We start from the raw sequence: 13,868 nt of genomic DNA on the forward strand, positions 1-13,868 counted from the left end.
TGTAAATACTCATTATTTTGTAATTTTTGATCATACAATGGAAAATATTAACCATAGCAACTGGCATACACTATTTCATCCACATGCAATATTACTTCTACCAAATTTATCAATTATCACCATAATTCCCATTTTTAAATATTTTGCATGTGCTAGATAATTAACTTTTACATTATGACAACCACACATTCTTGAATTTTGAGCTTGTAGCCCTTAAATACAACACATATCACTTTCATATCAAATTTCAATCCATATGTATCTCAATTTCATGAGATGAAAACAATAATAGAATTGAATTTCCTTTAAAATTGCTACTTATTGCAAGAAAACTGCTTAATTTTTCATGATTTCAGAGATACGCAGGCTGTGTGCTAACATTGCACATAGCCCCTACCAACCACTTCATGCTCGCTCACTCCATTTCTTGCATCTTATCGTGATTCGACACCCATTTCTCCTCATCCTCTTCGCCGATATGAACATAAATTCCGGAGAGAGAGAGAGAGAGAGAGAGAGAGAGAGAGAGAGAGAGAGAGAGAGAAAGACTAAGTTTCTAACCTCAGCTTCACTGAGTGCACAAGAAAAGCTTCATTCTCTCATCTTAGACCTTCAACCTCCATAGCCAACTTGATGACCCGACCTTGGAGGACTTGGGGAATCCAAAGAAGGGCATTTCAACTCCTGGTTCCTTCTAAGGACTTCTTCCCCAACACAAGGCGCTTCATCATGGCACGTTAAATGCAGGGATTAGTTGACATGGAGGGTAGCATTGCTCAGTTCTAGAAAACGGTTCAATTTTTGGTAGCGTGAAGTTCCAGGGCATGGTGTGATCTGCATGCAGTGCAATCTTCCTGGCCACCATAGGGATTTCAAAGCCCCTTTAGTGGGCTATCTCCCTCTAAGAGGGTTTGATGAAATTCCTCTTGTGGTGGCTGCAATCAATCAAACCCTAATTGCCTGTCCTGATAGCCATAGCCAGGAAGCTTCAAGCTTTTCCATTCTTCAAAAATTTCAATTTCTAAGCACTAACAGTGATTCTAATCACTAATTGATCTTCTCCAAATTTAGTTGAAGGTTTGAAAGCTCTATTTCAAAGTTCTTATCCTCGGTGGATGTTTTTTAATTCATCAAACAATCAACATTTTACATCTCAAGTGGCATAAACCTTGAGACGAGTGCTTGTAAGCACTAACGTTGCATTTTACAATCATGTTGTTAGCTGGGTATTGACTCAGTCTGGTTTTTTATCAGAAAATTAAATCCATCAAGTGCTTTATACATTTATCTCTTCCTGCTTGGTTGTAAGGCTATGTGTACAACTATAAACACATAGACCATATCCCAATATTAGTCCACTGGTACATCAGAGATATGAGTGTTATTGTACTCTCCTCTGATTCATCCAAGAGCATAGAGTTGATTGATAAGTCATGCTCCACCAAGAACTTCTCTAATAGGCCACATTAACGGGAAGAGCCTGAAGTCCAGTCAAAGCTCACCTCGTTGAAACCTAGAAAAATAGTAAAGCCTAAATCAAGAGTTGTTCCAAGAACAAGAACTCCTAAATCCTATCTTGAGACATTGCATATGTATGATTTCCAACTGTTTACAACTCTACAACTTTAAAACTTGGCTATCAGTTCTGTTATTCAGTTGTACTTGGCCACTTGTAAAGGACTAGGCACTGCCATTGCTTAAGGAAATTGGTAAGACCTTCCTATAATGGCCATGGCCTATGTAGATGTAAGGCCTCAAATTCGCAAATTTAATGGAAAAGATTTCCATCATTGGTAAGTCTTGGTAAAATACAAAATGATGGAAAGAGGCTACTGGCCCTTCATAAAAGGGACCAAAGTAATTGACCCATCCAATCCCCTTGATGTAGAAGATGATGAACGGGCTCATGGCATCATCATGCTTCATTTAGATGAATCTTTAATTCATCATATTGACCAATACTCCACTGCCAAGAAAAAGTGGGATGAGCTTGAAAGGCTCTATGGTGCTACAGAAAAGAACTCTAAGATATTTCTCAAGATTTAGTTTTTAAGCTTGGAATACAAACAGCTTGCCTCTTTTCAAGCACCCATCCATGATGAAGATGCCATTGCCATCCTGCTAAAGCGTGTGAAGAAGGTTTTTTCAACCCTTGTGACTACCCTAACTAATATCCCAAACCCAATCTTGGCAAGTACCATCCAGTCTTGCCTAGATGAAGAGAAGAGAAATGATACTGAAGGAAAGTCAACAGTCACTTCCCGTGAGCAAGTGTTAGTCCATACCGCTTCTACTAAGTGCTCCTTTTGTCAACAAAAAGGGCATATTGTAAGCAATTGCTCGAAGAAATACCCTGACAAAATGAAGTGCAACAAATGCAAAAAGATCGGGCATATCACTAGTAAGTGTCCCAGTGTTCCACCAATATCTAAGGAATTGGAGGCCAACTTTGCCTCCCAATCCATAGATGACCGACTCTGTTGAGTCTTGTAATATCCTCTACCTATGAATATCCTTGTAGGTAGATATATCAAGGCATCCCATTTGATTGAGTCTTGTGATGCAATGCCACCCTGGCATTGAGGGGGGGTGTTACAATATAGGCATGGGAATTCACCCTAAATAAGGATCTATAAGGGTAGATGGATGTAAATGGCCTTAAGGAGTAGGGGAAACCCGAACCCTAGCTGGGCAGAGGCTATATAAATAGCCTATGGGTCACTATCAAGTGTGAGATAGAGTGTACCCAAGTTGTACTTTGAACAAATTAGTAAGCAAGATTTTGTTATTGTACTTTGAGCTTTCATCTCCCTCTTGTGCACATTCTTCTTGCTACAAACTCTGATTTTCCACAATTTTGCCAACATTAAGCATTGGGAAGCTTATTCAATCTCATGAGGAAGTATTCAAGTCTTCATCAAGCTATCCAAGAGATACTATTAACCAATTCTTGATCTCTCTCATCTATCCAATTGCTGAGCTTTATCCATCTGATTAAGAGATTAAATAATTTGGAAATCCCATTAACTTTAGCCCTTCAATGATCAAATAAGCCCATTCATTGATTGTATTGCTCTCTTGAATCAAAACAAAGAATTAAAAGCCTAGTTTACAATCGGGGCATTGTATTGAACTTCTTATTCAAGAGTAAATAGTTGGTTGGATTCATTGCACTAATCCAATGACTTGCCAATATTTGATTGATCCATGAAAATATATAAAAATACCTACTATAAAGGGTAAGTCAAGCAATGAGTCACTACGTGGTAAGACCCTCTCCCTACTCATTTTATCAATTCCAATTCCATTCTATTGCATCACATAGAATGAACTGAATGGATATTTTCAATTATGCATATCATGCTGATTGATTAGGATAACATGTCTCTGTCATGTTGAGATTTCAATCATGAAAAAGGATGGATGATAGGGAAGATAGTGGGACAATAGAGAGGTTACCCTCCCCCACTATTAAAGATCTTGAAGGGGTGCAACCAACTGACCCTGAGGGAACTTTGCCCATCTCTTGGAAACTTGAAGCCTCTATATGGAGCCTATCACACCGTTTTATTACTCACACAATTATTGCATATGGAGGATCGAAGATTCAAGCCTCTTGATGAAGATCAAAACAAGGTAAAACAAGACTATTGTAAGATACTATAGGGTATAAATAGATCATTACAGGTACCATCCTTATCATTAAGATATATGTGCAAGTACTACAGGTTATCCACAAGTCCTATCAAAATCTCCACAAGGTTTGGTAGCCTTTAGTTATACTAACTTTGATTCTACAAGTGGAAACAAGTCACTTAGAGGCTGAGACAGGGTACAAGACTGGATAGAACTTAGTCATAGAGATTGGATTATAGAATTTTCCACTTTAAATTTATTATAAGGTGCTAGAACTCATCTCAAAGAGGGCATCATTGGCTTTATTTTAAACTAAAAATTTTGATAATCTAAGTTTCCTAGCTCAAGTTATAGCCCATTTACTGATAGGGGGTCCTGCAGGACTGCACTTACCATGGTAGGTCACAAAGGAAAAATAAGAACTAGGATAAATATGCCAAAAAAATTGGAGATTATTTCTTGAAAAACACACCCCAAGAAAGCCCTAAAGAGCCTTAATTGCAAGGAGAACTTAGTGCTCTTAATCATACCATGTGTGAGCGCATGAGACTAAAAAAGGCTTGTGTTTCAAATGTGGTGAGAAGTATGGAATAGATCATACAATAATGTACACTAATTATAATTAGAATACAAAAGCCAAGATTCATTGCATGCTAGTTTTTCAAGTTTTAGAAAATGAAAATGATGAGGCAAATGCACTTATAGATGCTAATGAAAATGAGAATATTGAAGAGGATGTTGGGCAAGAATAGTTCTATGATCCTACTGACACTTTTCCTTTTGATCTCGGTGGTAGTATTTCTTTTGATTTAAGAGGGATAAATGATGAGACACATGCTACTACTCTTTTGTCCATTCTCGATGGATGCTTGTATAGGTTCTAACAGCCCTAATACACTTTGTAAGAAGGGTACCATTCATGAAAAGGATGTGTTTATCCTGATGGCAGTACATATAGTTTTGTGAATAAGTCACTTACGGATAGGTTGCATTATTTTTCCACTAAATTATAGGATCAACACTCAAATGTGTCCATAGGGCAGGAACCTTCTTGAATGAATTCACATCCATTAAACACACATAATATTCAGGAGAAATGCATAGACATGAGATACATATCATATTCATCAGCGCATAATTGCTGTCTTGAAAGATACCACACAGATTTACACCATCACAGCCATTCCCAATCTAATAACTTGAAGTAGACTGCACCAATATTCAAGAAACAAGCATATATTATCAAAATCAGACATCAACGACAAGAATCTAGTGTTGTCTTGACATCTCCACGTTTTTGCACTATGCATGGTTTCAAAAGACACAACTGCCTAACGTTTTTTTACCTGCACCATGACTTTCAGGTGAAACATCATATGAAAGATAAACGCTACTTTACATATGTTGAACCTTCAAGCCTACATGCACACAAATACTAAGGTATAAGAAAATGGACATGACCTCCATGCCATCCTAGTATGCTACAATAATGCATTATCTATCTACAGGAGAGACTAGAGCCTCGCTATCTAAGGTTGAGAAAAGGAATATCAAACACCAAGTCTTAAAGTTTGCTTTAATTGCATAAACTCTATATCAGCAAGAAATAGATGATGTTTATTGTCGTTGTGTTATGCGTGATGAGGTTCCATTTATCTTAGAAGAGTATTATGGATATTACTACAATAGTATATCCTATATGAGAATGTAGTATTTTATACAAAGGCAAAAGGGATGAGGTTATTATTGAACAAGATGCAATCACCCAATCGCCTAGCAAAGTGATTAATCACTTTGCAAGAATTTGATTATGAGATCAAGAGCAAGCCACCGAGATTGCAAGGCATCGTGGAGTGCCTTGTAGACTTTGGAAAGCTGAAGGAAGTATTGACTGAAGTTAGCAACCTTAAGGTTTGTTGAAAATAGACATGGTCTCCATTCCATCCTGGTATGCTACAATAATGCATTATCTGACTACAAGAGAGACTAGAGCCTCTTTATCTAAGGTTGAGAAAAGGAATATCAAACACCAAGGCTTAAAGTTTGCTTTAATTGCATAAACTCTATATTGGCAAGGGATAGATGTGTTTATCGTCGTTGTGTTATGCGTGATGAGGTTCCATTTATCTTAGAAAAGTATTATGACTTGACTTTTGCAAGGCCCTTTGCTAGACATTTGATACACAAAAAGTAGAATATTGGTGGTTGTCCATCTTCCAAGATGCATTTGCATATGCAAAGAGGTATGATATATGCCAGAGGCATGATGGTTGAGAGAATTGCAAGTGTCCACTGACTCGTATTATGGCTTTATTACCATTTGAGAAGTGGAGCATTGACTTTGTAGTTCCAATTACCTCATTGTCCTTTATACAAAAGAGGCATATTATAGTAGCAATTGAATATGTTACGAAATGGTCGGAAACATGAGTGATGGATGATGCAAAGGAGACTGCTAGATTCCTTCTTGAACAAATAATCTGTCAATTTTCCCTGCCAAAAAAGCTAGTGTTGGACAATGGATCTCATTTCTCGAGTAAGGGATCAAAAGCTTGGTTGGGACCTAGCAAATAAAACACAAGAAAATGACACCTTATAATCCATAGGCGAATGGGCAAGTTAAAAGTACCAATAGGCAACTTGTAAAAATTCTATCAAAGATAATTTCAGAAAAGAAATGGGATTGGGATAAGAAACTATATGTGGCAATATGGGCATATAACACAACCTTTAAACGAGCTACATGCCACACCCCATTTAAATTAGTTTATGAAAGAGAAGTGTGTTTTATCCTTGAGATTGAGTTGCCCACAATATGATTCACGATTAATCATTCGTTAGGGGATGAAGATATACTTCTTGAACACTTTATTACCTTAGCACATCTCGATAAGCTTAAACTTCAGAGTTTATTATATCAAGAGGTGGCTAAGTATTGCATGAAACAACTTCATGATATAAAAGAGAAGAAGTACACTATTAAAAAAGGTAATTGGTCCTATACTATGATGCACATAGGGAGCTTTTTTTGGGAAAATTAGAGCCTAAGTGGAATGGTTCCTACAAGATAGTTAGAATAGGTAAAAATAAGTCCAACATATTATTAGCAAATCTACAAGGGATGGAATTTAAGAATAAGGTTAATCTTAACAAGGTTAAACCTTATTGTCTATAAGTATACTAATGGAACAAATTCTTTGTAGGTCTATGTCATGTTGATCTAAAACTTATAAGAGAAGTTACAACTATTGATGGGGTTGCTAATTCCCTATTTGGAGCACCCATATCTAGAACAAAGATACTATTAGGGAAGGTTGATTTGGTGGAGTAAAGGTTATGAGGTGATTGAGCAAGAAGATGGGACATTTTTTTGGGAGAGTAAGGTCTTTTGTCATCACTATATGAGTCTCCTGACAAGTATCCTTGTAGGTTTCAATGAAGAAGGTGGGTAGGAGCCTTTAGTTCACCCTCCGAATATGTTGAACTTCAATTATCATAGTTACAAATAGAGGGATTCCGAGGGTCCCAATAAGAAAGGGAGCATCGAGGTAGTCATTAGACATCCCTGGTATAGAGTCACAATGAAATTATATGCCTACTTTGGAGTAGGTTTTACTAATAAAAAGGTAGATATAAAGCCCTGATAATGGGATTGAACATTGCTAAGAGAGGTAGTATTTATTAGTAAAGGGAGATTCCCAGTTGATATTGAATCAACTAAATGGGATGTATACAATACACAATCCCATCCTTCGCATGTATTATCTCATTGTTCTACATTTGATTGGTGAGTTTAAAGGGTATCTCCACAAGTCAAAAATAGCATCCAAGAGGCCAAGTTAGTAGAAAACAACACCGGGAATGTGTATGTGCTTTTAGATCTTGAATCTGAGTTCATATGGGCCTCTGATTTGAAGAAAACCACCATTAGGGCCAAAAACACTTCAAAAAAGGCACTTGTAAGAAAGTGATTAAGTTGCTAATTAGTTGAGGTTTAGGAAGAATGAAACCTCTAAACTTGGTTGTCCAGATGCGATTAATGAGAGAATATTTGGTTCATTGAAGAGGTCGGCCATTAATTGCCCTCATCTTTTAATCCAGGTCAAGGGTCACCTTTTCGGCTGTTTTTGTCTTGGAACTTGAGAGATTTTGTATTTTCGAGATTTTTGCATGAAAATCGCATTTGTTTGCTCCCGTGTTTTCTTTCTACACACTATTCTCTTTCGCCATTCTTTTTGTTGCACTTGCTTCCTATCACTGTGAGATTCTTGCTCAATTCATTTGCTAAAATGTCTAGCAATACCTCTTCAAATAACATAGGTGCAAGCACACGTAAATACAAGCTAGCTGTTTAGCTAGATCCGATTTACACATATTGAAGAAGTATACATCATCGAGTATTGATGGATGAGATCGAAGCCAACAAGTTGCAAACACAAGAAATGAAGCATATAGATTTGTGGGTGGATGGAAATATTTATCCCAGGGACCCTTCTACAGGTAAACCATCTCCTTTTTTCAATGTCCATGACTATATAAGATATGTTGGAGAAGGTTACAATGGGATGCTTGGCTATTGTATGAGGTTATACTCTGCATCTTAGACATATATAGCTCAAATGCACGAAATGAAAAAAGCACTAGAAACTGCACAAACAAATATTTTAGGCGATAAAAGAGGCATGGGGAGAAAAAGATATCACTTTTTATTTGGTAAAGTAACAATTATTTAATATGGGTTTATTTTGACAGGTTTTTCAATTGGTATAAAATGACTGTTACTTTGTATTGTAGAGTATTCTTCATATTCATGGGCCTTACTTTGTGGAGGAGCACGGCCCCTTAGCAACTTATAGCCAAGGCATGGAAAAATCCCACTATCAAGCACGCACAAGTTATTTTCGAAGCACAAGGCATGGGGGAGGAGTTACAAAAAGCAATGCTTTGGAGGAGCTATTCAATTGGTGTTTTCAACGACAACTTCAAAGAATGCAGATAAAAGATAGCAATGACACATGAGCAGTTACACTTTTATATATAAGATAGAATATGTACAAAGCTAGCTTTCCAAAGCTCTCACATTCTCTTCCTCCTCAGGGATCTTTCCTCTATAACGTAGAAATTTTCTTCTCTTGTAGCCAGCTATGGATTTTACATCGGTTCAGTTTGCAGCCAAGGCATAGGATGTGAAGGCCAAAAAGTATCCCGCTCTAGAAGCAGAGTAACTTGGACCGTAGCCAAAAATCCTAATTGTTGCAGTCTTTTCCAAAAACATTACTTTGTGGGCATTATATTGTAATCCTGAGAAACCTAGAAGCCTTGTAAGAGCTTTAATACAAAGTATGGGCCATGCTGCATCCTCTGAGAAACTACTATGAAGTACTAAAAAGGAATTAGGGTCAATACTAGCTAAGTAGTGGCCAAGTGCAATGTCTTTCAATGTACTACCACCAACTCTCGATCCTTTTCCACGTCCCAAGAAGTTATCTGAATCAGCAATCTCCAATTGCAAATAACACCCATACCAAATGAGCCTGGAACTCAAACCTACCAATGTGTAAAAGCAAATTCGAAATAATCTTACCACTTGGTTTGCATCGTACTCCAATTTAATAGGATTTCATAAATTTATTGATGATGATGAGTTGTTAAGGGATGTACTTGATAAGCTAACAATCAACGTTTAAGGTCAATAATATTAGGAAATAACAAGGCATATGACGAGAGATCCCCCTCCTTATTGTCATAAATTATTAGTAAGTCTTCAAACCAAAATTTCCCTTGGTTTTCTCATGGATTGGTCTTTAATTGTACTCCTTGGATGACAGATTGAATTACGTAACTATCAAGAAAAATTCTTCTGCCCCTCAGATTGATGAGGTACTTGATAGGCTTCAAGGAGCAAAAATGTTTTCAAAGATTGATCCAAGATCATGATACTAGCAAATCCAAATAAATGATGAGGATATCCTAAAGACCACTTTTAATACTAGGTATGGCCATTTTGAGTTCATGGTTATGTCCTTTGATTCAACTAATCTCCAACTACTTTTAACGAATTAATATAGGATATTTTTAGACCTTACCTTGACAAATTTGTTTTTATATTCTTTGATGACATCCTAGCTTATTTCAAAGAAGAAAAAGACCATCTATCTAGACCACCTCAGAATTGTCCTTGAAACCTTGAGGGCAAATAAGCTCTTTGCAAAATAGAGTAAATGAGCCTTCTTTCATAAAGAAGATAGAATACCTAGACTTCATTATCTCAGCCAAAGGAAAGCCGGTTGATCCAACTAAAGTAAATGATGATTAAAGATTGACCACCTCCATAGACTGTTTGTGAAATTAGAGGATTCCTAGGGCTCACAGGATGTTATCACATCTTCATCAAAGACTATGCTCTCTTCTCCGCACCCTTGATTGAACTTCTCAAAAATCAAACCAAGCTAGTGTCGACTCCTAAAGAGCAAGAGAGCTTTGAGAAGCTAAAGGCATGTCTCACTATTACACCAATATTAAAGCTCCCCAACTTCTATTAGGAATTTGAAGCCACTGGTGCTAGCATTGTAGCCATGGTTTGCGTACTTTCTCAAGAAAGTCAACCCATCACCTACTATTCTCAAAAACTATACAAGAAAATTATGCTTCTTGTGATTTGGAGTACTGATAGTCATTCAAGCTCTCAAACATTGATGCCACTAGTTTCTTGGTCTTAGATTCACACTTATCACTATTCAAAGAGCCTTAAATGGATTTTTACACAACCATATCTCAATATGAGGCAAAGAAGATGAGTCAAAGTCCTGTAAGAGTTTGACTTTGAGATCAAAAACTACCCTAGCAAAGAAAATGAGCTAGCCTCACAAGTCTCATTTCAGTGCCTAGTAATCCCATTCATTCCAATTATGTAGCTTGCAAAGTAACTGATATTTCTCCTTGAGCACATGGTGTTACCCTCTTTTTGTTGGGTTTGAATCCTTGTGAGCACTAAGTTGCACTCCTTCAACTAGTATCGAAACTCTTGCTCTTGCCCTACCTAAATTTCTTTTAGTGCCTCGCTACGTGCCTTCAATTGAGCTTAGAGGTCCTTGGTCTACTTTTTTGAATCTATTAAGAAATTATGCAATGGAAGGTAGCCAAACAAGTCTCATTTCAATGCCTAGCAATCCCATTCATTCCAACTCTATAACTTGCAAGTGACTAATTTTCCTCCTTGAGTTGATCCTTGAGGGTATAGTGTCACCCTCTTTCGACTGGGTTTGGATCTCTATGAGTACCAAATCACACTCCTTCAACTAGTATTGGAACTCTTGCTCTTGCCTTGCCTAAATCTCTTTTAGTGCCTTGCTACATGCCTTCAATTTATCTTGGAGCTCTTTAGTCTGCTTTTCGGAATCTATCAAGAATTTATGCAGTGGTGGCTGTACCAAACCTCCTAATGACCCAAAATACCTAGAGATAAAAAAAGATCATCTATCTATAGAAGAAGACCCTAAAGGATAAGGCCTAGCTCCAAAAACTATTTTCTTCAAGATGAGCTAATGTACTATCATAAAAGTATTTATATACCCACAAGTTGGGAGTTGAAGAAGATGATTTTGTGGGAAGCATAAATGGTCCTATGGCTAGACATCCAAGCTATGCTAAGACCCTAAGTGCGGTTAGAAGAAGCTACTATTGGCCATGAATGAAAGCATATACCCTTAGGTACGTGAGTTAATGCCTGAGCTATCAAATGATTAAGGCTAAATGTGTCAAATGGCATGGCGAAATATACCCTCTTAATATTCCTCAAATGAAGTGGGAATATATTAGCATAGATTTATAGTGGGCCTATTGACTATGGAGGGTATGATTCTACTTGGTGATTGTGGATATGCTTATTAAGGTGGCTCATGCTATCCCTATGTAATCAACTCATAAGGAGTCAGATATTGCTAGAATATTCATGAATAAAATATTCCAATTACATGGGCTCCTGAAAAAAATCATCATTGATGGTGATACTCTCTTTACCTCCAAATTCTGGGCTGGTCTCTTTCAAGCCATTAGATCCTAGCTATATTTTAGCATTGATTCTTACCCACAAATTGATGAATAAACTACAAGGGTTGATCAAGTTCTTAAGGATATCTTGAGAGCCTGCCTATTGTATTAGAGCATCAAAGAGATGGATTGAATATCTTCCATTGGTGGAAATCACCTATAAGGCCTCATTCAAATAAAGCTTCAAGATGACACCATTCTAAGCATTATACATGCGAGAATGCTTATTGCCTCTAAACCTCTATTATCCCACCATAATGGTTGAAGATCTTCTCTAAAGTTATAGCAACTGCTTTGCTCTAACTCTCCCAATCAAATGGCATCGTGCATGGATAGATGCAATAGTAGTTTCCATTTCTCTTCACAATTGGGGATCTTGGAATCGGCACTCCAAGCTTAAAATGGTATAAGCTCTAAAAATTTATTGCTTCATTTCCACCTGTACACTTACAAACATTCATTCTCCCATTGTTTGCAACAATTGGAAAGGAAGAACCTCACTAAAGTGGACTCCATTATCAAGGAAGGGGTGCAGAATAATAAGCTCCTATTAACAAAGTTCACAAAGTCCAATGCATCCATTGGATCAAATATTGAGGATGATTGCTCTAAATATCAAAATGCATTGAAGATTATATGAACAATGACAAAAGTGTTGGTAAAACATTACTGTTGAGGTGCTCAAGCCAGTCTAGTGCTTTGATGAAATTCCAAATATGTCACAAATGCTCAAGCCACTCTAACTGAACTCCCAAATATGTCACAACACTACTCAAGTTAGTCCAATACTTTGATGAACTTCCAAGTATGTCACAACTCTAGCATGTTGGACATTGAGAATCGTGCTGATAGATGTCTCAACAAGGAGTTTATGGAAGATAAGCCAACTTGGACCTAGATGACTTGTCATGACCAATGTAAGGCACAAGATGATGAACTTAGCACTATTTCAATAGAACACCATGAGTAATACATCATTTGATCCACTGTGTTCCACACATTTCACCCAGCCTTTTGCCATTTTGCCAGGACTATGAGATTTGAATCATGAGCAACCATTGATATTCAGTAAAACTCTTAGCAAGTTGCTTTAACCAGGGTTGTTCAGAATAGCAGAGACTATTGTAATGGCATGCTTTACTCTAGTAGTTGCATTCTTAAAGAAATGAGACTTTGAGAATCTTTAGGGTTTTGGAGATAAAGAGAAGAATATGCTAAACTCTCTGGACTATGCAATCTCTATTGATAAGGCAGCCTATTCTTGTGGAAAATCTTGAGATAAAGACTCAACAAAATGGTTATGGAGTTGATGCTTAGGAAGTACAAAAGGCTTGCAAAAATGCCATTCGAATGATATAACAAGCTCTCGAGTGATAGGCATGGTTTCCTCCATGGAACCCCAAGGAACCTTGAAGGAAAAAGAAAGAAGAAAGAAACTCGTTCCTCGAAAAAAGTAATAGTGATTAAGGTTTGTTCTAACTTTTGTAGCCCTATTTTTTACCAAGTACCTAAAAAAATTGCATGAAACTTGATGACGAGCTACTATTTTGGCCATCCACTGCCACCACTGCCATATCTATCCTTTCTTGCTTCAAAGACCTCGAAACTTGTCGTTCTCCAACTGTAGGTGTCCTACAAGTCATTATCCATGTCTTATACCTGTAGTACTTGTTTGAAATTGGTTTTTATGATGAAAATTAGGACTAAATATGAAGAAAAAGAGGAGAATATGGATCAAAGACCAATGCTTTGATTTGACTTGTCATGAAGGGACTTGAGGAGAGAGAAGAGTACAGAAAAGAGAGAAGAAGAGTGCAAGGAGAGAGAAAGTCTAGATAAGGAGAGAAAAATATTAACAAGGGAGAGAGAAAGAAAGGAAAGAAGGAAAGAGATGGCTAGAAGCCATGGAAGGATAGGAGGAGCTAGAAAGAAGAAGGACAAAGTTGTATTATTATGTAAAAAATATGATATCTTGTACATATGTCCTTTGCCCTTTTATATCCCGGTCCTAATTCAGGTCTTTACAATTTTCATCTCATAATTTCTTTTTTAAAATTGAAAAAGTCAATTTTATTGACACTGGCAATCATGAAGGCAAAGGGCCCTTTGATGGTATATATGGCTAACCCTAAGAAATTTAAAATATACATATGCAAATAAGTGTATTGGTGCTATCTTCTTGG

This window comes from Lygodium microphyllum, chromosome 30, assembly GCF_053477565.2.
Source record: "Lygodium microphyllum isolate KBCC chromosome 30, Lygodium_microphyllum_v1.1.10, whole genome shotgun sequence".
Taxonomy (NCBI): Eukaryota; Viridiplantae; Streptophyta; class Polypodiopsida; order Schizaeales; family Lygodiaceae; genus Lygodium; species Lygodium microphyllum.